The sequence below is a fragment of the Anomaloglossus baeobatrachus genome, chromosome 1, assembly GCF_048569485.1.
Source record: "Anomaloglossus baeobatrachus isolate aAnoBae1 chromosome 1, aAnoBae1.hap1, whole genome shotgun sequence".
Taxonomy (NCBI): domain Eukaryota; kingdom Metazoa; phylum Chordata; class Amphibia; order Anura; family Aromobatidae; genus Anomaloglossus; species Anomaloglossus baeobatrachus.
Window position 1 is genome coordinate 535,599,670 of NC_134353.1, and position 22,190 is coordinate 535,621,859.

At 41.8% G+C, this 22,190-nt stretch overlaps 1 protein-coding gene across 4 annotated transcripts in view; it reads left to right on the forward strand.

Annotated features, from left to right (window-relative positions):
* BNC2 (basonuclin zinc finger protein 2) overlaps positions 1–22,190 on the forward strand; it is a 952,623-nt gene that overhangs the window by 790,841 nt on the left and 139,592 nt on the right. The window lies entirely within an intron of this gene.

A 22,190-nucleotide genomic window follows, 5' to 3' on the forward strand; every position in this document is an offset into this window, starting at 1 on the left:
TTCATATATTATTCTTTTGTTTATTACAGTGAATACATTATATTTTATCAAGTAACATAAAGTATCATTTCTATAAATATACACATACACATACCTATCACAAAGTAATACTGAATCGATATTATCTGACAACTCGCTTTATCAGTATAGTGAGTATCTTTGAATGTTCTCTAGAAACATACCATACATATACACATGTACATTTTAGTTGGCCCTAATATTAGAAATATCAGCAAAACATGTGTATGAAATTAAAAATTAGCGTTCAATAATATAAGTACAACATATTCATCTGTGTTTGTTAATTTTCGAGCTTGGTCAACCTGTGTCCACTTTTGCCAATCCACTTTGATGGAAGGATTGTCTCCCTATAAATTAATTACAGCTAATTCTAAAGCTAAGGGGTACTTTGCACGTTGCGACATCGTTACTGCGATATCATCATGGTCAAATCGAAAGTGATGCACATCCGGCGCCGGTAATGACGTCGCAACATGTAAAGCCTAGAAGCTCCGATAAATGATTGCAAAGGCGTCGAAAATCGGTGATCTGTGTAGTGTCGGTCATTTCCATAATTTCGCTGCAGCTACAAGTACGATGTTGTTCCTCGTTTCTGTGGCAGCACACATCGCTGTGTATGAAGCCGCAGGAGCAAGGAACATCTTCTTACCTGCGTCCCGCCTGCAATGAGGAAGGAAGGAGGTGGGCGGGATGTTTACGTCCCGCTCATCTCCGCCCCTCGGCTTTTATTGGCCGCCTGCCGTGTGACGTCGCTGTGATGCCGCACGACCCACCCCCTTAGGAAGGAGGCGGGTCGCCAGCCAGAGCGACGTCGCAGGGCAGGTAAGTGCGTGTGAAGCTGCCGTAGCGATAATGTTCGCTACGGCAGCTATCACAAGATATCGCATCTGTGATGGGGGTGGGGACAATCGGCTAGTGATGTCACAGCTTGCAAAGTACCCCTAAGCCTCAGTTGTCATATGCTGGTAACCCTGTTAATTATTCTACTCTATGGTGGCACTGCAGGAGATATGAAGCACTACATAAGTCTTTTTAAAATGAAGGGACTGTCCATTTAATGCAGACATGCTAAGTCCTACAGAGAAAGAGACATTTTTTAGTCAATTTCTTTAGCTAAAAGAGGTTAGTCCTAAATTTCTTTTAGCTTCTATTTAAATCAAATAATATATTTGAAAAGACAAAATAAAACAGACATCCCCTTTAATTCTCAGAGACTGGGATGTTTTGCCTTATCCTTTTATGGTAAGTCAAAAACTGGTATTGCAGCTAGAGTTGTCCCATTGAGACTCCGATTGTTGCTATTTCACACTGCTGAGTTTACAGACAGAAAACCACTGCCAACCTTTCACGCAGAATTCACTTATACAGCCAACATCTGAAAATGCTTTTCGGAATTCATGCAAAGAATGTCCAATATAAATGGTCTTCCATTTCTCAGCTGAGAAACATTTTATTGGAAAAATAGTCTCAATATATTGAGTCTTGGACTGGCTAAAAAGATATTAGAAAATCAAAGTGGGCTCTAAGCCTACATGGACCTTTAGTCATGCCAATGATCAGGAAATAAAAGCAGGCACCTTGCCAAGGTAGACCTTTTGGCCATATTACAAAAGAAAGAGGATGAGAAAAGATGCTTCATTTTAACGCCCTATTACAGTGTTATTATTCTGCATTAATCTTTTGTGTTTATATACTCTTGTTTTTTTATTCATAACTGCATTGATGTTTTAATGCCATTGCTCTTTACAGATGGTAAAGGTTTAACTTATGGGACAAAAAAGAATAAAAATGCAATTAACTGTTCCAATGCGCCAACTTTTACATATGTATTCAACCAATATAAACTCTTAGATATTTTCTAAATATATGTTCATTATATTTTTGTTTTTGCTCAGTTTTTTTATATATTTTTTTGCTTATTTCTACTTTTTTAACTGTAGCTTCTATTCGCAGAGCTTATTATAATTATATTATTGTTTTAATTATGACTGCAATGACAATATCAGGCCTTAGATGGCACCAATTATATTGCAAAAAAAGGGTGTATGAAGTATACAATGGAGCAACATAGATAGTAAAATCACTTAAAGTGAATCTGTCATGTGGAATATGCACCCAGAACCATGAGCAGTTCTGGGAGTATATTGCTAATCCCTGCCTAACCGTCCCTGTATACACTAGCATAGATAAAGGGATCTTTAGAAAAAGTATTTGTAAAGATCTTTTCTCTCGTGCTAATGAACGCGGGGACTAGTCCCAATGGCGTTAAATCCCCCGACTAGACCACCCTCTTAGCAAGTTATCACAACCACAGGGGCGTTCTTAGATGCTTTTCAATTCAGCATCACCAGCGGTGCTACGCGTACCTGTGTTCTCTGTGACCGCGCTTCTGAATGCCCAGCACTACCAGTCATGCGCAGTAGACCTCACTGAAGCCGGAATGCGTACACCCGACTTCATACTGCGCATGACCGGAAGTTCAGCTCAGCGTTCACCTTGAACACAGATACGCATGGCACCGCTGGTGACGCTGCATTGATTAGCTTGTTAGTACACCCCTGTGGGCGTGCTAACATGCTAAGAGGGTGGACTAGTCGAGGAGTACAATGCCCTTGGGACTAGTCCCTGCACTCATTAGCATAAGATTAAAGCTCTTTAGAAATACTTTTTCTAAAGATCCCTTTATCTATGCTAGTGTATACAGGGATTAACAATATACACCCAGAACTGCTCGTGGTTCTCTGTCCATATTACACCTGACAGGTTCCCTTTAAGTGCAATAACAGTTATCAATGCATATCATAAATAAAATGTGAATAAATATACACACTTGTATGTAGCACCCCCATTATTGAAGCAAGTATATAAAATGAGGACAAAAACTGCATACAAAATATACAGGCGCTACATGAACTACAGTGCGGTATATAATATAAGGAGCTGAAGATATCAAAAGGTAGTCAAAAATAAAAGCAATTGAAACAAAAATAATCAAGTAGATAGGTAGTCACAAACCCTTGTACCAAGGAATACACCCCACAGGGAAGACAAAGTAAAAAATAAGTGAATGCAGAGAAAAGTTAATGAAGCTATCAATACAGTTATATCCGATAGAATAATGATGGACAGTTATGCAAAACAATGAAGTCACACTCAAGTACTGTTTCAGTTTTTGCCTCTACATTATTAACGTACGGACACTTTACCTGGTCCCTTTCTTTTAATCCACTCTGCTGCCATTTCTAAGTACAATAACAGGGAAAGCACAGTCTAAACTATGCCTTCCCCGCACCGCCACTGTCGTGTGATGGACCAGGGCTGATGGCTTTTGTGCTGTTTTCATAGCTGATGTTGATGGGAATGGAGGAGTAGCAGGTGAAGGCATAGTTCAGACTTTACACTGTGGTCGAAGGGTCACTACAACGAACAGTTTGAACACAGAGAAAGTTGCCCTAGCATTTGGAAAAGGTAACAGACGAGATTAAATGAAGGGCTCCATTTATATAGATGCATTAGAGTGGGTTTCTACCACCTGACTGTAACACTAAACAGTTGTAGGTCAGCTTTTTGTTTGAAAAGAGGTCATTTGATAACCTGATTAGACTGGCAGACCACAATTTCTATGAGAATAGAATGATCAGTTAGGCCACGTGCACACATTGAGTCTTTGGTGAGTTTTTAACCCAATATTTGTAAGCCAAAACCAGGAGTGGGTAGTAAATACAGAAGTGATGCTCGTGTTTCTATTATACTTTTCCTCTGATTGTTCCTCTCCTGGTTTTGGCTTACACATACTGAGGTAAAAAACTCACCAAATACTCAACGTGTGCACATGGCCTGGTACGTCGTTCTGTGCGCATAGTAGCCATTGTTCTCGGTAGCACACGTCCTGCTTATACAGGATGACGTGCTGCTGAGAATGGTGATGCTTTATGCAAACTAAAGTATCATTTTACCTGATGAATAAGTGTTCTGCTCATTCATCAGATGATCCACAGCCTGTTTGAACTGCCCAACGGGATTAAGCACACATTTCCAATAATCGTGCAGTGTAAATGCATCTTTACTTATGTAAAAAAAAATGTATCTGTGTTGGAAAGTAACATTAAAGAAATACTCATAGTAAGTTTTTTCCCACTAAACATGTGTATATGTTTATGTAATGTAGTGAGGGTGTTAATATACTCACTTACCACCACCTTCTCTAGTATCCTGCATGGTTCTGCTACTCTTCTGGATGATGTCACTGTTCTTCAGACTGTCCAGCTCACTTTATGCTTTACCCATGAGCTTGGAGGTCGGTCACTAGGATAGCCTCGCTCTGACACTCCATAGGCTTACATTGTAAAAGACACTTCCGAATCACTCAGAGAGCAATGTGACTTGAATAGTCTGCAGAGCAGTCACATCACTGAGAAGCAGAGCAGAAAGGCACTGGATACTGGAGAAGGGTATCGGTAGGTTGAGTATATTAACACACTCTACACTACACACACATATAAATGTTTAATGAAAAAAAAATCATGGGAGGGCTTGTAAGGAGTTGTCCAGGTTTCACATGAAAGTCTGTAATCAAAGAGTAAATTCTCAATTGTCTCAAAGTGCAGTGCACACTGTCAGGATTCTCTGATGCCAGAGGTAAGAGATTGTAGTCCTGTGGTTACAAGTATATGATATGCATACTTCATGGCCTCGCTCAATTCACTAGTATTAAGCAAGGCCGTACCCCTCAGTTTGGAAATTGACCAGAAGTGTGCATATTGCATACTTGCAGTCACATGACCTCCTGCTTCTGGCACTGGAGAATCCTTATATTGTGCATGCTGTGAGGATGCACAAGTCTGCAGTCCCACAGAGTGACTGCAGACTTTTGTGCCAAACCTGGACAACCCCTTTAAAGCACCACTCCACCATATTCTTTTACTTTACTGCTAAATCAAATTCTCCTACCCTTAGTTTCATACTCCACCTCCAGCGTGTTCATCTGTTATCCGCATCGTTCTGGTCAGTCTTCAGCAGTTTATGACCTGTCGGCTGCTCTAGTGTTTCATGGAGTGATCCAGTAGTCACTCTTCAATGTAAGTCTATGAGAGCCTCGTTCTGGCGCTCATAGAGTTGCACTGAGCGCTTGTGAGGTAACTTCTATCTTCAGTAGTCAAAAGTTACAGTCACAAGATGGTGCAGGGGGACTGGAGTGATGCTGAAAAAAAGTAAAGATGCTGGAGGATGAGCATAACATCTTGGGCATAGAACTAAAATTTAGAGCATCACTCCAGCAGTAAAAAAAATGTGGGAAGAGTATATCAATACCGTGTATACATGCATATCTCTCTGTTATACACTCAAACCTGCTGCCATGTGTAATTTTGAACTTCTGATGTAACATCAGATGTACCTTTTATATCAAACAATACAGTTATTTTTGGTCAATCTTTGTGGGAGCAAATGTAATATCTACCCTATAATCTAACAAATTATTATTAGCATTTTTAAAAATATTAATAACAAGATCAAGTCATATTTAAAAAAAATAACTGGAAGAGACTGTTTTACAAAAAAAAAGCTTCCTATCCAAGTATACTGTACTGATAAGAATTTAAAAAATATTTGATGAATAAAGGTGCATCTTATCATTATTCTTACATTATTCTTATTGTTACGAGCTTGGCACGGGAGAAAACTGCTTATTTTCACACTGTACCATTCCAGTTGATGTTTCTGGCAGCATTCTGTTTTTGGATTACATCTTTTTCAGACATCGTTAAGAACATGCAAAAACAATCATAGAACTTTACAGAGAGAGCCGTGCTGCAGATGCGGGTTGGAAGGCTTTGTGTAAATAGTTCAAAACAGAAAGAAAAGGACTCTTTTTTTGGACAACACATATTTATTAATTTTAACCACAAATACACTGTAAATAATGTTAACTTTCATAAAATAAACAGACGGGTGGTTATGCACCATATGCTTTATAATTATCCTGTGGCTTTTGTTTACTGTGCTGTTACACATCCCTCTGACGGCTCTGTGAAGCCACATCTCTGCAAGTCTGAAAGGCAATCAGCACGTTATAGTTTAAAGACGTTTTACAAAATTCTATGTCTAGGCCGTTTGCTTGTATTCAAAAGGCAAAAGTTCTTTAGCAATGCACCCTTAGATATTTCCATCACGTAGGTTGACCGTGCGTAGACAAATGTCCTTAATAAGATCTGGATGTCTTAAGCTGGCCATACCAATTAGATAAAAGTCAACCAAACCTGCATCTTCAACTGACTTAGGGGCACTTTGCACACTGCGTCATCGCAGGTGCGATGTCGGTGGGGTCAAATCGAAAGTGACGCACATCTGGCGTCGCAGTCGATATCGTAGTGTGTAAATCCTTTTTGATACGATTAACGAGCGCAAAAGTGTCGTTATTGTATAATCGGTGTAGGGTTCGGCATTTCCATGAATTGGGAAATACCGATCTTACGATGTTGTTCCTCGTTCCTGCGGCAGCACACATCGCTGTGTGTGAAGCCGCAGGAGCGAGGAACATCTCCTACCTGCATCACTGCGTCTCACGCTGGCTATGCGGAAGGAAGGAGGTGGGCGGGATGTTTACGTCCCGCTCATCTCCGCCCCTCCACTTCTATTGGCCGCCTGCCGTGTGACGTCGCTATGACGCCGCACGACACGCCCCCTTAATAAGGAGGCAGTTCGCCGGCCAGAGCGACGTCGCAGGGCAGGTGAGTGCATGTGAAGCTGCCGTAGCGATAATGTTCGCTACGGCAGCTATTACCATGATATCGCAGCTGCGACGGGGGCGGGGACTATCGCGCACGGCATCGCAGCATCAGCTTGCGATGTCGTAGTGTGCAAAGTGCCCCTTAATCATCTCACACCAGATGTTGGAAGGAACACCGGGTATGTTGGCTTTCAACATGCCTTGGTCATTTATGGCTTTCTATTAATATAGAAGTATATGTCTGCCTTACCAGCTATGATGGATGTCTGTGGACTCATATTCTGGAAAAAAGGTGTCTCAGAGATGCAACCTGCATAGGCATGTCGTAAATGTGTAAAATTTAAATATCCCTTAAAGTTGCATTTAAAGGTGCAGCTATTAGTCAAATGTAAGAGTTTTTTAGTGGTCTTCTAAGTGACCATACATTCTTCAAATTAGGCTAATAATTCCTGGAACTGTGAGCTCATCTACTCAAGTCCGATCCACGATCACTGCCCGTTGCATGTCTTTGAATCCACAGCCAACTAGCTAGCTCCTATGAGTAGACATTTGCCGTAAATAAAAAAAGTAACGCCTGTGATTCCTTTAAAATATCTATATTCCTTATTCCATCTTCTTTTATAAAATTCACAGCACTTCATTGCAGGTTTATATCAATGCACTCATATATGCCATCACATCTGTGCAGGGATACAGCCGGTTTGTCTTAATAATTAATAATTAGTTTAATAATTGTAATGGCCGAAGAGATTGAAAATGTATGCTGTCAAATAGCTGTTATTTATTTCCTGTTGCCTACATAATGCTAGCATTGTCCATAGTACCTCTATGTGTTTATTATACCAAATGATATATTTGGAGAAAGTACTTATACTTTTTTGTATAACTAATAACTGTATTGTAAACTGATGTATTAGATTATAGCAGCTTTGTGGTGAGCCAGAATCTGTGTGGTCTGGTTTCTTATTTCAGCTTTTTACCCTTTGAAAAACTTTTTAATTACTGCCTATAATATACAGTTGGTGACTCTCTGTCAATGTGAAAACTGATACATTCCCTGGCCATGAATACACCGTCCCACACCGTTAACCAAGTAACAGACTTCAAGGTGGTTGCTCAGATTTACTGCTACTGGAGTGAAGTGAGTGGAATGGATAAAGTAATGTACGGCCTCGTTATTAAACACTAATTGGAAACTGACCATCACAAAATTATTGTTCAAGTGAGTTGTCCAACCCTGATTACATTTTTGACCAGACCTACACCTACTAAATCCAAGGAGAATGTAATGTACACACTATTAGGATTTTGCAGACTCCAGCTGTCATCACGTGACTGCAAGTATGTGTTTTGAATACTTGCAGTCACTTGTTGACTACAATCTCAACCGCTTCTCTCCTTAAAATAGAGAGAACATTGAGATCTTCTCAACGGAATATTAAAAGACGCAGCTGAGACTCTATTTAGCATGTCCAAACATATGTGATGCGCATACTTGCAATGATGTGATTACCGCTGGAACTGGTAAGTGGAGATGAATCTTAACAGTGAGTGTGTTACACCCCACTATGAGTCGACAAGCTGCAAGACTTGCTGAATATTCCCCAGAGATTAAGAAACCCATTATAAATCTTTTTTCTATAAATCTTTTTATTTTCATATAGTGCTAACATATTCCGAAGCACTTTACATACCAGGAACACTGTCCCCATTGGGGTTCACAATCTAAATTCCCTGTCTGCATGTCTTTGGAGTGTGGGAGGAAACCCATGCAAACACGGGGAGAACATACAAACTCCTTGCAGATGTTGACCTTGGTGGGATTCAAACCCAGGACCCCAGCGCTGCAAGACTGCAGTGTTAACCACAGAGCCACCGTGCCGTAAAAATTGATATTTTAAAGATGGTGTCCTTAGACTTCCTTCATACATGAACAGATGTAACGTTTCATGATTTTCATGTATACACCTTAGTGCCTAGTTGTGATATTTTTCTCAATGTGGTCCGTGTAACTGTAGTAGGAGCAACACTCACATCAGTAACAACACTCAAATCACTGAGAGCTTAACTTTCAAGATAAAATAACAAATTTTATTCCATATAAAATGTGTTTTCTTCCCAGTGTCTTGGCATCTGTGCTGGACACATTTTACATCTGTTCTGCTAAAAGGCCTGGAGGACAAGGAGGGGAGAGTGAGTGTAGGGTGCGAGGGGGAAGCTGAAGGAAATCGAACAAATCTCTTAACTTCATCATTGATGCTCATGCAATTTGAGAAGCATATTTCATGACAGGGCTATCTCTTTCACATCACCGTCCCTCACTTTGTGATGACAGTGCCGCCTGAGAGAAGAGCATTGTTTCAGAGTCCCCTCATTCCCTCTCCCTCTTGACTTCAATTTGCAAGCGCATGGCTCGTTCCAGTGACAGGCAGGTCGTTCGTGCTTGAATAACTTGCGCTCTGATCTGTACAGTTTGTGGCATCCATGTAATGCTTAGCAGTATCTACAGCTGTTAACCATTCGCTTATAAATAATCTCCCCCTCCCCTCACAACCTGTCTCCCAGGTAGTATACCTGTCACCATTAATAACTCACAGTCCGTGCTCCCAAGTGATTTGGCCCATCGCATGTCATTCACAGCCGACTGGTGCACAGGCCAACTAGTATAGTTCAAGCATATAACCGAAGCAATTCACTCACGACATTAACTGGAGAAATAATTTCATTTTTTTTTTTCCAAGACATCCAGGAAAGATGACAGACCTTGTTTTCTTTCAGTGTCTTTCTGTATGTTTGGAGAAGGTTGCTGTCACCCAACTGCTCAGAAGTCTTGACAAAGAGGCCTGGCTGACAAAAACTTCAGACACGGCTATTAAAAAGTAATCACCTGAATGTTTTAGCAAATGTCTGCCTTTATAAAGCAACAAAATGTGAAATCCTTAATACTATTTCATATTTTGTGACCCCCAGTAATATTGTATTATTATTAAAATTTATTTTACAGCACCATTGATTCCATGGTGCCGGACATGAGAAGGGGTTACATGCAAAATACAAATATAAATTACAATGAACAGACTACCATGACAGACTGGTATGGAGGAGAAAGGGTCTTGCCCTTGCGATCTCAAGCTGTGTGCATACAGTGCATTTTTATTGCGTTTTTTGATGCACTTTTGAGTGCAGATTTGTCACAAAACTGCAAGCAAATCTTGATGACAGAAAAGTCAATGACAATCCTGAAGTGTAGTGCACACGTTGAGTATTTTCTTTTTGAAAATGTATTCTTCTTGAAAATTTGGTGCAGAAAATAATCTGTAGAATGTCAATTCTTTCAACGTTTCAACAGAAAAAACAGGGCAAAATGCATCAAAAACCATGTAAAAACTCGTGGTTTTGCTCTGCATTTTTCCTGACAAAAAATGCAGAAATGGTGCAGAAATTACTCAATGTGAGAAAATGCTCAAAGTGTGCACATACCCATACAGTCTGACCATGAGAGCCACATTCAGCTCTGAGAGAGGGTCACGAACCACATCCCACTATCACCCCCTCACAGTAGTGATTCCCAGAGACCACATTAGCAGTACAATGACAGCCAAACTTTTTTCACCTAAATCACACCAAGGCGGTATACCAATATCCAGGGGTTCATACTCCCATTCAGAGTTGCTCTTCTCACAAAAATCACTATCTGGAGACTTCCTTTTCATAGCAGTTTGCTAGACGTGCTCATATTCGCCAAGCTGGAAGACAGCTGAAAACCACACATCACGGGCCCATGAGCCACATGTGGCTCCCAAACCACTGGCTGGGGAAACTTGATCTGCATTATAATAGGGATGGAGTCAGTAGGTTGGGGAGTTGAAGTAGTTCAGGTGGTGGTGAAATGGCAGTGAGGTCATTGCACGTTGTAAGCTTTCTTAAAGAAATGGGTTTTCAAGTTCAGCCTAAAAGTTCCAGATGTGTTGGATAAGTGGACATGTTGGGGCACAGAAATCCCAGAGGAAGGGGCATACTTGGGAGAAGTCTTTGAGGCCATTGGGTGAGGAACATACAAGTTTGTATAACACATAATTGCACTTCACTGCAGCTAAATGTTTCTTGATGAGATTTTCTTAAGGGTGCTTTACACGCTGCGACATCGCTAATGATATATCGTCGGGGTCACGGTGTTTGTGACGCACATCCGGCGTCGTTAGCGACATTGCAGCGTGTGACAGCTAGGAGCGACGATCAATAATTGCAAAAACGTGAAAAATCGTTGATCGTTGACACGTCGCTCCTTTTCATAATATCTTTGGTGGTGCATGCTGCTGGTTGTTCATCGTTCCTGCGGCATCACACATCGCTATGTGTGACACCGCAGGAACGACGAACATCTCCTTACCTGCGTACTCCGGCAATGAGGACGGAAGGAGGTGGGCGGGATATTCCGCCCGCTCATCTCCGCCCCTCCGCTTCTATTGGACGGCTGCTGTGTGACGTCGCTGTGACGCTGCACAAACCTCCCCCTTAGAAATGAGGTGGTTCGCCGGCCACAGCGACGTTGCAGTGAAGGTAAGTCCATGTGACGGGTGTAAGCGATGTTGTGTGTCACGGGCAGCGATTTGCCCGTGACGCACATCCGACGGGGACGGTTATGCTCGCTAGCGATATCGATAGCGATATCGCAGCGTGTAAAGTGCCCTTTAGTGTTGTAAATTGTTCTAAGGATAAATTGAATATAATCCTTATATTTAGAGCCCAAGCTCAGTCATAAAATAAAATCTTCCTTTCGTATCAGATAGAACATGGCTTCCTGCTCCTCCAGGTTATCTCTTACTGTCTTTCGTTAGTCCAGTAACCTAAATGTGATCAAAAACTGACACTTTACGTCCTGACTCACCCATACACAAGCATTCTCTGCTCAATTGATCATACATGTGTTTTCAAAAAAGGTAGAGGAGGTAATCACTATCAGACGCCTCTGACTGAAGATTATCTCACTAAGAAAAAAAGATTTGGGGTTAAAATTCAACGTAACTTTTGCTTCTTTTGACGGATTCTGGTAGGAGACAATTCAGAGACCTTAAACACATAAAATATTTGTCACGTACATTCAAAAACAGTTGGTTCGGCTGACTTTGTCTACTTGTCCCCAGGCACACATTGGAATAAAGAAAGTGTGGTGTACATACACTCACCTCCTCGAGTCTCTGTAACTGCGCTCAGTGTTTCGCATTAGCTGCAGCACTGGCATCATGTCACTAGCATGGCAGCCAATCATTGTGCTATGCGGCTCTGCCAGCGTAGACAGAGCACCCCACTCAGACCCGCCAAGCTCACTGATTGTTTTTTGCGCTTTAAATGCAGCCAATACCAAGATACTGGAAGCAGGGTGGAGACTTACCTGTAGACGCGGTAAAGGCGAGTACAACAAGGTTTGGACCAAACTGCGACCAGGGACAAACATTCAATGGAAGGGGTCAACCCCTCTAATTGTTATGGTTACAGATAAAAATTCAAGGGTTAGGTGGTTCCATTTAGCAGCAATTATGAAATGAGGTGCTCTGTATGGGAGGTATATTGAGTGGACATGCATGAAATAGGGAATGGAGTGTAGAGAATGAGGTTAAGGAGAAATTGAATCTTATAGGGTGTTGTTTTTGGCAGAAAATTTTCAAGATGAAGTTTAGGCCTAAATCCATAAAGTGGAGAAAATCTACAGTTTAGGTTTGGCCTACATATTACATTATCAGTTAATCAATTCATAGCTGTCACCTAGTTTGTTGATCAGTCAGAATGTGTCATACGTCTTAATATAGATAAATGTCTTTACTGCACTGTCTGCAGATGAAAAAGTTTAAAGCCAAAAATGACCTCCAGGTCTTTGGCTCCAAGACTCCAGTTTATCAGTTCCTCACCGCCTCTCTCCCTGTAAAAATCCATAGTGAAGTGTGAAAAGCAGCAGAAAGCCTTGTTTGTGCCAGTGTAGCTTTTTTACTTGCTTGCCAGCACCTTCATCTCCTCATATGTTTCTAGCTAAGGACTGACATGGAACACAGAAAAGAAGAAGAAGAAAAAAAAAGCCGACAGCAATAGAGACCAGATGCCGGTATTTCTCCTCTGTCACTTGGCTGCCGAGCAGATGGAATTTATATCACTCGGGCATGCTAGAAGGAAGAGGCCTAGAGCAGCCAACATGTGGAACTAGGCCTGAGTGACATTTTTGCTAATGTTTTGTCCTTGTAGAACATTATGCTTCCTCTTTGCTTATGAGCTGCGGTTTTCCTGACTCAGACAAAGTTTCCAGACCCAGCTGGAGCAGTCCTCTCCCCCTCCTTTTTCCTTCCCACCCTCTCTGAAAAGGGCCTACGGAGCAGGAATGGACCCTTGTACAATGAAGCTCTTTATTAAAATACCTGACATCTGCGTGCAATGCGCACCAAATCATACTGAGCCGCACTGAGGAATTCACTAGGCATTACCAGTCACTTTGAGTCTGACTCTCCTTCCTTGCCTGATTTATGTAGGCCTCTGGCAAAAGAGTGCGTTAAGTACGTTATTGGACTGGAGTGATCTTCCAAAAGGTACTGTCCTTCAGATACAAATTAAGTATTTTCTCTTCCCTTGTGGCTTCCAGACATCAGGAGAGGAAGAAGGAAACAGAGCGAGATGAGCATTGTTCCACATTAATTCAAAATATATGTTGTACCTTTTTTTCCCAAATGAGATATCTAACATATGTCTGTGCCTGAGCATGTTTTGTTCGAGGGAGCAATGCTTTGAACGTGAAATCCAAGCCGGTGTGCTGTATACATATCAAATCATATAAATCCAGCTATAACTCTGTCGGCACTGTCTGAACATATCAGGCTGCTTTCCTTTGTACTTTGATAATAAAGGTTAAATGAGCACTTCTTGCAAATATTGGCAGTTGAACTATACCCACAATTCTTTGCAATTATTTTGCAAACTTTTTTATACTGCCACCATTTCTCAACACGGATGTATTTATTTTTACTTTTCTCATAGATATTCTCTTTCCTTGCATTACTAGCTTATATGTTGTCTACCAGCTTAGGATGTTCCTAAGCCAGCCCATTTATAGCTCCCATAGTTTCATAGTTTTTAAAGGGGAAAGTAGACACAAGTCTATAGAGTTCAGTTTATAACCTACCATGATCCAGTAGAAGGCAAAACCCCAATAGTTCAGACAGTAAACGGCATATTAGGGAGCAAGAAAGACATCCACACCCTTCTAGAATTTTAGTAGTGAATCACCCATTACAACATCATGTGGCAGAGAGTTCCATAGCCTCACTGTTCTTACAGTAAAAAATCATCTGCATCTGTGATTATTATTAAACCTCCTTTCCTCTAGACCAGTGTTTCTCAACTCCAGTCCTCACGGCCCACCAGCAGATCAGGTTTTCTGGATTTCCTTAGTATTGCACAGGTGATGGAATTATTCCCTGTGAAATATATAGGAAATCCTGAAAACCTATAACATGTGCAATACTGTGAAAATCCTGAAAACATAATCTATTGGTGGGCCTTGACTACTGGGGTTGCAAAACACTGCTCTGGACATAGAGGAGGCCCCCTTGTTCCTATTGCAGGTCTAGATGTAAAAAGATGATTAGACAGAGCTCTGTACTGTCACCTCATATTTTAGAACATTGTAATAAGATCACCCCTAAGACTTTGTTTTTCTAAACAGAATAACCCCAAGTTTAATAACATATCTTGGTATTGCAGTCTATCCATTCCCATAATCTTGGTTGCTCTTCTCTGCACCCAATCTAGTTTAGGGGGTCAAGGCTACACCACCCCCCTGCAGAAGTAGCCGGCACACAGAAAGGTTTATCGGATGTAATAAATTGTAATGTGTATGTTGTAAATGGCCTCCAGGATACAATGTGATTTAGTGATGGCTGCCCTAGCACCTAGTTAGGCAGCACAAGGGTTAAGTGAAAGGAGAAGGTTAGGGTATAAATAGGACAGGATGGAGAAGGAGGGCAGGAGAGTCCCCAGTAGTAAAAAGCAATAACAAGCCTACATATATTCTTTGATTAACGATCCTAAGGGTCAACCCTTTGATTCCAGACACACAGGGTCCTGCTCTTAAGAGGACTGTTGTAACTGCGTCCCCAGAAGAGTTGTTGTGTCCAGTCAGTCTGGGTAGTGTCCGTTCTTTCCTGGATAGAAAACCCAACAAAATCCCCTGCAAGACTGAAGGTCAGTGGGCCCTCAAAGGAGAAGGGTAGGTCCTAGCCAGAAGCACAAATGGAGGAGTGCTGTCACACTGAGACCTTCCAAAGTGCAAGCTAATTCCTGAGGGTGGAATGGATAGGCTTAAGGACTATTTGAATTGGTTCATGCAGCGTGACGTCAGACGGGAAAATGAGGGGCCTAGTAGTGTCCGATAGATCTCAGGTGCCAGGAAAGTGGTCAGCCAATAAATTAATTGTTGGAGTGAAGTCTGGAGGGAATCCCATTGGGACCAGAAGCGGTGCCCGTGTTATGCGAGTGGAAAAAGTCCCTGTAATGAAGATCAGTAAAGTTCAGCTGCTTGAAGAAAATATACCGGTGTCTGCTTTATTGACTCACAGAAAGAATAGACTGTGGGAAAAGCATCCCTGCAGTGGAGCAGCGACTGGGAGGCAAGGGGTTACCGAGAGGCTGCACTGCGAGCTAGTATCCCCTGCACACACGACTTCCACTGTCTCCCCTAGCCGTTCTACACTAGTTCAGCTATGTCCTTCTTATACACCACAGACCAAAATTGTAGACAGTATTATAGAGAGTGTGATCAAAAACTCCGCATTAAGTCACTATCATATATACCAAACCTTGTAATCCCTCCACCGAGTATAGGAATGTAACCCATGGAGAGAAAAAGTGACCAAAAGAGACAAAAAGTAAAATATAAATTAATGAGTTTTAAAAAACATGTAACAACAACACAATAGTAATGAAAGGCAGGGAGATTCCCAGATTGTAGCAGTGGAAAACAAATCCGAAGTGACAGTGCATATACAGAACCTTTACATATTACCATACAACATGCAGTGAAAGTGCAGAACGTGCTGTGCAAATGTGCAAAAAATACAAAAAATGCATATTGATGGTTGAGGTATGAAAAAATAGTAAGCTACACCAAAATATAATACATAGTAACATGCCCACAAGATAAGTATGTGAATAAAGGGAGTGGAATAGCCAAAAAAATCACAAAAGGAAATGTCTGCTGGTAATGGCAGGCAAATCACAGGATGGATGTACCTCAATATGTAGGTCTGTAAGGTCCAAGTGGTTGGTGTGCCTGCTGCCGACCCCGACACGTGTTTCGTGACTTCCTCAGGACCCAGCACCCCCTGAGGAAGTCACGAAACACGTGTCGGGGTCGGCAGCGGGCACACTGACCACTTGGACCTTACAGACCTACATATTGAGGTACATTCATCCCGTGATTTGCCTGCCATTACCAGCAGACATTTTCTTTTGTGATGTTTTTGGCTATTCCACTCCCTTTATTCACATACTCATCTTGTGGGCATTTTACTATGTATTATATTTTGGTGTAGCTCACTATTTTTTCATACCTCAACCATCAATATGCATTTTTTGTATTTTTTGCATATTTGCACAGCACGTTCTGCACTTTCACTACATATGCATGTTGAATGGTAATATGTAAAGGTTCTGTATATGCACTGTCACTTCGGATTTGTTTTCCACTGCTACAATCTGGGAATCTCCCTGCCTTTCTTTACTATTGTGTTGTTGTTACATGTTTTTTAAAACTCATTAATTTAATAAAATAATTTTATATTTTACTTTTTGTCTCTTTTGGTCACTTTTTCTCTCCACGGGTTACATTCCTATACTCGGTGGAGGGATTATAAGGTTTAGTATTATAGAGGCAAAACTAAGTTCTTGCTAAGAAAAAGGCTAGAAGGAATTTAAGATTATATTTATCATTCATATAAAACTATGTACACAGCAATATACAGAAAAATGTGTTATCCTCTTTGCATAATAGATCTACTGCCTGAATCATCAAGACTGGCAATCTTCACGCCAGCCTTGATGAGGGGACGTGCTGGAGTCAGACGCTCCTGATTCATTAACAGGCATATTTAATGAATTATCATCTTAACAGTGGCGTGTGCCTCCATGTGCCTAGCCACAAATCTTACTCCACATATCAATTCAAGCATTTACTTCTCCAGAAACAGTCTCCTAATCCACTGTGTGTGTACAGTGCGGTATTGAAAACTATGTTCCATCACTAAAGATAACAGAGGCTCCTTATAGTTACAGTTAAATGCCATGTATCCTTCCATAACCATGAAGTAATCTGAAATATTTGAGAATCTTATCTTGACCATTAGTGCCTGTAAACATGTCTTCCGGAGAAAAAAGTAACGACAAGTGAGAAAATCTGTTCATGTAAAATGACACTTAGGGGCCCTTTGCACACTACGACATTGCAAGCCGATGCTGCGATGCCGAGCGCGATAGTCCCCACCCCCGTTGCAGCTGCGATATCTTGTGATAGCTGCCGTAGCGAATATTATCGCTACGGCAGCTTCACATGGACTTACCTGCCCTGCGACGTCGCTCTGGCCGGCGACCCGCCTCCATCCTAAGGGGGCGGGTCGTGTGGCGTCACAGCGACGTCACACGGCAGATGGCCAATAGAAGCGGAGGGGCGGAGATGAGCGGGACGTAAACATCCCGGCCAACTCTTTCCTTCCGCATTGCAGACGGGATGCAGGTAAGGAGATGTTCCTCGCTCCTGCGACTTCACACACAGCGATGTGTGCTGCCGCAGGAACGAGGAACTACATCGTACCGTTGCTGCAGCCAAAATAATGAAAATGACCGACACTACACCGATCATACGATACCGACACTTTTGCGCTCGGTAATCGTAGTTAAAACGATTTACACACTACGATGTCGAGAGCAACGCCGGAAGTGCGTCACTTTCGATTTGACCAAACCGACATCGCACCTGCGATGTCGTAGTGTGCAAAGGGCCCCTTAGACTGTATATAGACAGCCGGGTCATGACCATTAAACTTACATGTGGCGAATTGGCAGTCGTTTAATAACGCATTTATACAGGCCAACTGCGCTTCCATTTGTACAGAATGCTAGTTAATATTTTCATTCTATACACCTAGGACGTCATCTTCTCGGCAGCATAAGTCCTGTTTACACAGGATGATGTGCTGCCGAGAACAATGATTTTTAAGCAAGCTTAAAAAATAATTTCCGTGCAAACAAGTATTTTGCTTGTTCGATGAGTGATTGCCAGCTTGTTCTGTGTTTTGGAGACACTGCTAGTTTTGGCAGAAAAATACTGATGTGTGAATGAGGCCTTATAGATGACTGGGTGCATCTATCAATAAGGCCTCTGCCACACTTACGTGAAAAAAATGTACGTGTGATGATGTCTGTTTTTGGAGTCTGTGTTCCGTTTTTGGAGTCCGTTTTTCCTTTCCGTGTAGTGTTCGTGTGTATTACGTGTGTTTTACGTGTGTACATGTGTGCGTTTTTCTGTGAGTGTAATACGTCAGTGTGTGTTCCGTATGCTTTCCGTATCTTGTCCGTTTTTCACATCATCAAATTAAGTTACTGATTATTTGTTGGGAATAATGACACATAGGTGGATTTGATTAGCACATTCTTATAATTATCCAAAATAAATTAACCTTTTGGTCTTTTTACTTGGATATCCAATATGTTTGGATATATACTACAACCATACCATTATCCACGGAGGCCTTAGTTTTTTTCATGTTGGATTTTGTAGGGTACCTTGGCCACCTGCAAGTATTTCAATTTGTAACGAACTTGATTTGAGCCACACGGACATGGACCGCACGGATAGCACACGGACATCATCCATATCACGTACGTGTCAACACGGACCCACAGGATGTAATGGGTCCATGAGTACGTGATCACGGAGCAACACGGACATGTTAGCGCTTTTTCAAAACGGACACACGTATGCACAAAACGTACACACGCTCTGTGCAAAAATACTGACGAGCACGTGTCTCCGGTTCGTGCAAAAAATGGCAAACACGGACCGGAGGCCCGGATGTGTGACGGAGGCCTAATATGGCACCGAGATACAAGAATTTCCTGCTAATATCGTGGTGCCAGCTCTTGTGAAGTCTAGACCAGCGCTATTTTTGTGACATGATGGGGATTTAAATGATATTAGTCATGTGGTTTTAATTGTATTGATGTATATATAAATATATATGAATGTCATATTAGATAATTATTTCTTTTATTATAAACTTACTTTGTGTTACGATGTTCCTTCAAAATGTTACACTAGGTATTTCTATATTTTTATTTTTTATTCTTTTTTGTTCAGCCATATGGTTTTGATTTGGAATTGTCAGACTGAACTGATTTTTTTCTTTGTTGTGAGAAAGCTGCACCTTTTTCTTTGGCCAAGACGTTTGCTGCAGACACATCAAAGAGTATGTGTGCATTGGATCAAGGTGATTTTTTTTTTTGGTCACATCTTTGCCAGCTGTGGTGTTTATGATTAGAGTCAGTGCTTTCCAGACACCTCAGAGTCCTCCCAGAGATGCAGATCTATAAAGGGATCAATCACTGGAGAGTGACAATAAACAGACAGCCTAAAGGAGGTTATATGGTTCCAGCAAAAATCCAAAGTCAGCTGGTTGTGGACTGTAATGAACAAATACATTTTTTTGTCTCATTGGAAGTCATATTTTTCCTTATCATTTATCTGATATCTATTTTTGTTTTACTTTTTGTACTGAATAAATAATGCACAGGCCTGTGACATCAAGGAATTGTCTTGTGAGTTTCTCCAAATTAGTTAATGAAATTTTATATTTTATTAGTAAAATGTGATATAAGAGCCCAACATGAGGGTATTTGCACCATTCTTCATATACTTAATCATGGTATATATTTGTCAAAAAGATATGTACACATCTCAGAAGCAGCCAGAACGTAAAGTTGCTCTGCAAATTTTGGCAGACTCCAGCTGTCCATTTAGAATAATGTCCAGCAGGTAATACTGCATTTCTGCTGCTGCGAAAATGTCTGGTTGCTGCAGCATCTGTAGTGCCCCTGAGACCCTCAGGGCACTACAGGGAATTGCATCCTCTTGGGAATGCAGGACCTACCCGCTGGGACCTGGAGTACCAGTGCCTTTTCCACCAAAACACAATCTAAATCGTAGTTCTCATCTCCACACTGGGCATAGAGGGTTAACCACGTAAGGGGATGGTTGCCATGGGAACGAGTCCCTGGGTATAGCCATCCTGGTGGGAGGGGTCAGTCAGAGAGTAGTCGAGAGTCGGGAGCACACAGAAGAGGTGTGCAGACGTGCCTGAGCTGGGTCCGTGTAACGGTAACCCCGGGGGCACAGGAGAGAGGTCGTCAGGACGCGTACCAAGATACCGCTGGGACCATAGAATGCACGGGGCACAGGGCCTCAGGTCAAGCGCAAGTTTTAGACTGTTTGGCAAATACCTGCCTAGTGAGGACACCTTCACGGACTTCACCGAACCAAATAATCCGGGGGCATCAGCAGTAAACTAGGATCGGGGTTTGGACACTTCCCTCTCCACAGAGTCCGCACTGCCCGCCGTACGGAGAAGGAGACTGTACCCCAAAAGGGACAGTCGGGGTCCCCAAACGCTCCACGCTACGGGGACTCAATCTACAGAGAGTGGCAGAGACAGAGCAACCTGGGTCATTACATTGGCACTGGTTCTCCTGGGACCTGAACCAGCAACCCCTGGGTCCAAGTGAGTAGAGACTATTAAAGACAACCTGGTGTGGTCTCTCTCCATTATTGCCCCTCTACATCTCGCAGGCACACCCCTACCTGCGGAGCGCCTACCATAACAGCTGCCACTACCACCACCCCTGGGAGTACCCACATTGAGCAGCGGCGGTTCTCCATAATTAACCGCAACCCGCAGGTGGGTCAAAAGGGGCCCAGAGCATGGGACCGGGCAATGACCACCAGAGTGACATTCCCATTTGTTACCGCCCGGGACCGAGTACCCTCTTCTCTGGGCGCTACACATCCACTAGTTAAATCAACGTTTGTTTGGTTTTTTTGTATCAAAATCAGCATAAAAGGGTTGTCCACTACTCCCACAACTGCTTCTCAAGTAATAACTCCTATAGTCACCTCCAGTGTTAGCACCATTCCTACGGTGTCCACACTGACTCTATATTGATATGTCATATGATCCCTATGGCCAATGAGTGGCCACTTTACTGTACCCTCCTTTGGACTAATTAGACATTTGAGGAAGTGAGAGAGCCGCTGCAGCTCTCACTTCCTCTACATGTCTAATTTGTCCAAAGATTGGGATTAAAGCCTGTGCTGATTGGCCACAGTGATCGCTTGATATAATGTCACCCAATCCCCAGGAGTGCCAGCGCTGATACCGCTGGAACGGTGAATATACTTGTTATTAATTTACTGGGAATAGTCATACGGTTTTAGAAGGGGTTGTCTGAGTAGTGGATACCCCTTCAAAGGTGGATTATATAGCTGAGGAAAAGGATTTGCCAGACTCCCATCACCAGTGGCATCCCTAGTGCGTCTTTAGATTGTTAGGCCCCTTGACTGCATAACATTGCGGAGCAATGCACGGATGATGTCACAAGGGCCTGTAATCAGAGGAGGAACGGAGATGCTGCAGGTAGTGGGAGTTCTGTGGACTCTGGTCAGATTATTATAGATTACCGACATGGCTGCTGGATCAAGGTGGTGCAAATCTCTTAATGTGGTTTACCTTAATGTGTTTTGCAATATTGACATATCTACTATTGTATCCTATCAGTTTAGATGGAGGTCACAAAGGTCAAAAATAATAAAAAACAACACATGATACAAACCAATATCAGTTTTCTATTCATTTTTAAAATATTTTTATTTATATATTACTGCAAAAAAAGCCACAATTGTGAACTGGAGCCTAACTGACGACATTTTTTCCTATGATCAATGCAATTGGAAGGAGCTATGATTTCAGACACCAATGATCTGGAGGATAATCTGAAAGAACTTCTTTTTGTACTTAATTATGTAACTAATTATGGTAATTTCTCACTGACACAAGTCTACTTTTATTGAAATTACTTCAATGTATGTATTGTTTTGTAAGAATTGCTCACGTGAGTAGTAAAGCTTTGTATTTAGATACTGTGAGCCTCTACACTAAGCGATTTTACGTAAGTTTCATATGATTATTCCCAATATGATTTATCCATAATCACATGACCCTGTTTAGTTGTAGATTAGACATCAAACTAGTACTACCAAGAAAATAATAATGTACCATACTTAGGCCTTTAGTGTGTATGAGGCCTAGGGCTATTGATCTTCTATGACCTCTCCTAAAAGTGTCACTAGAAATGAAAG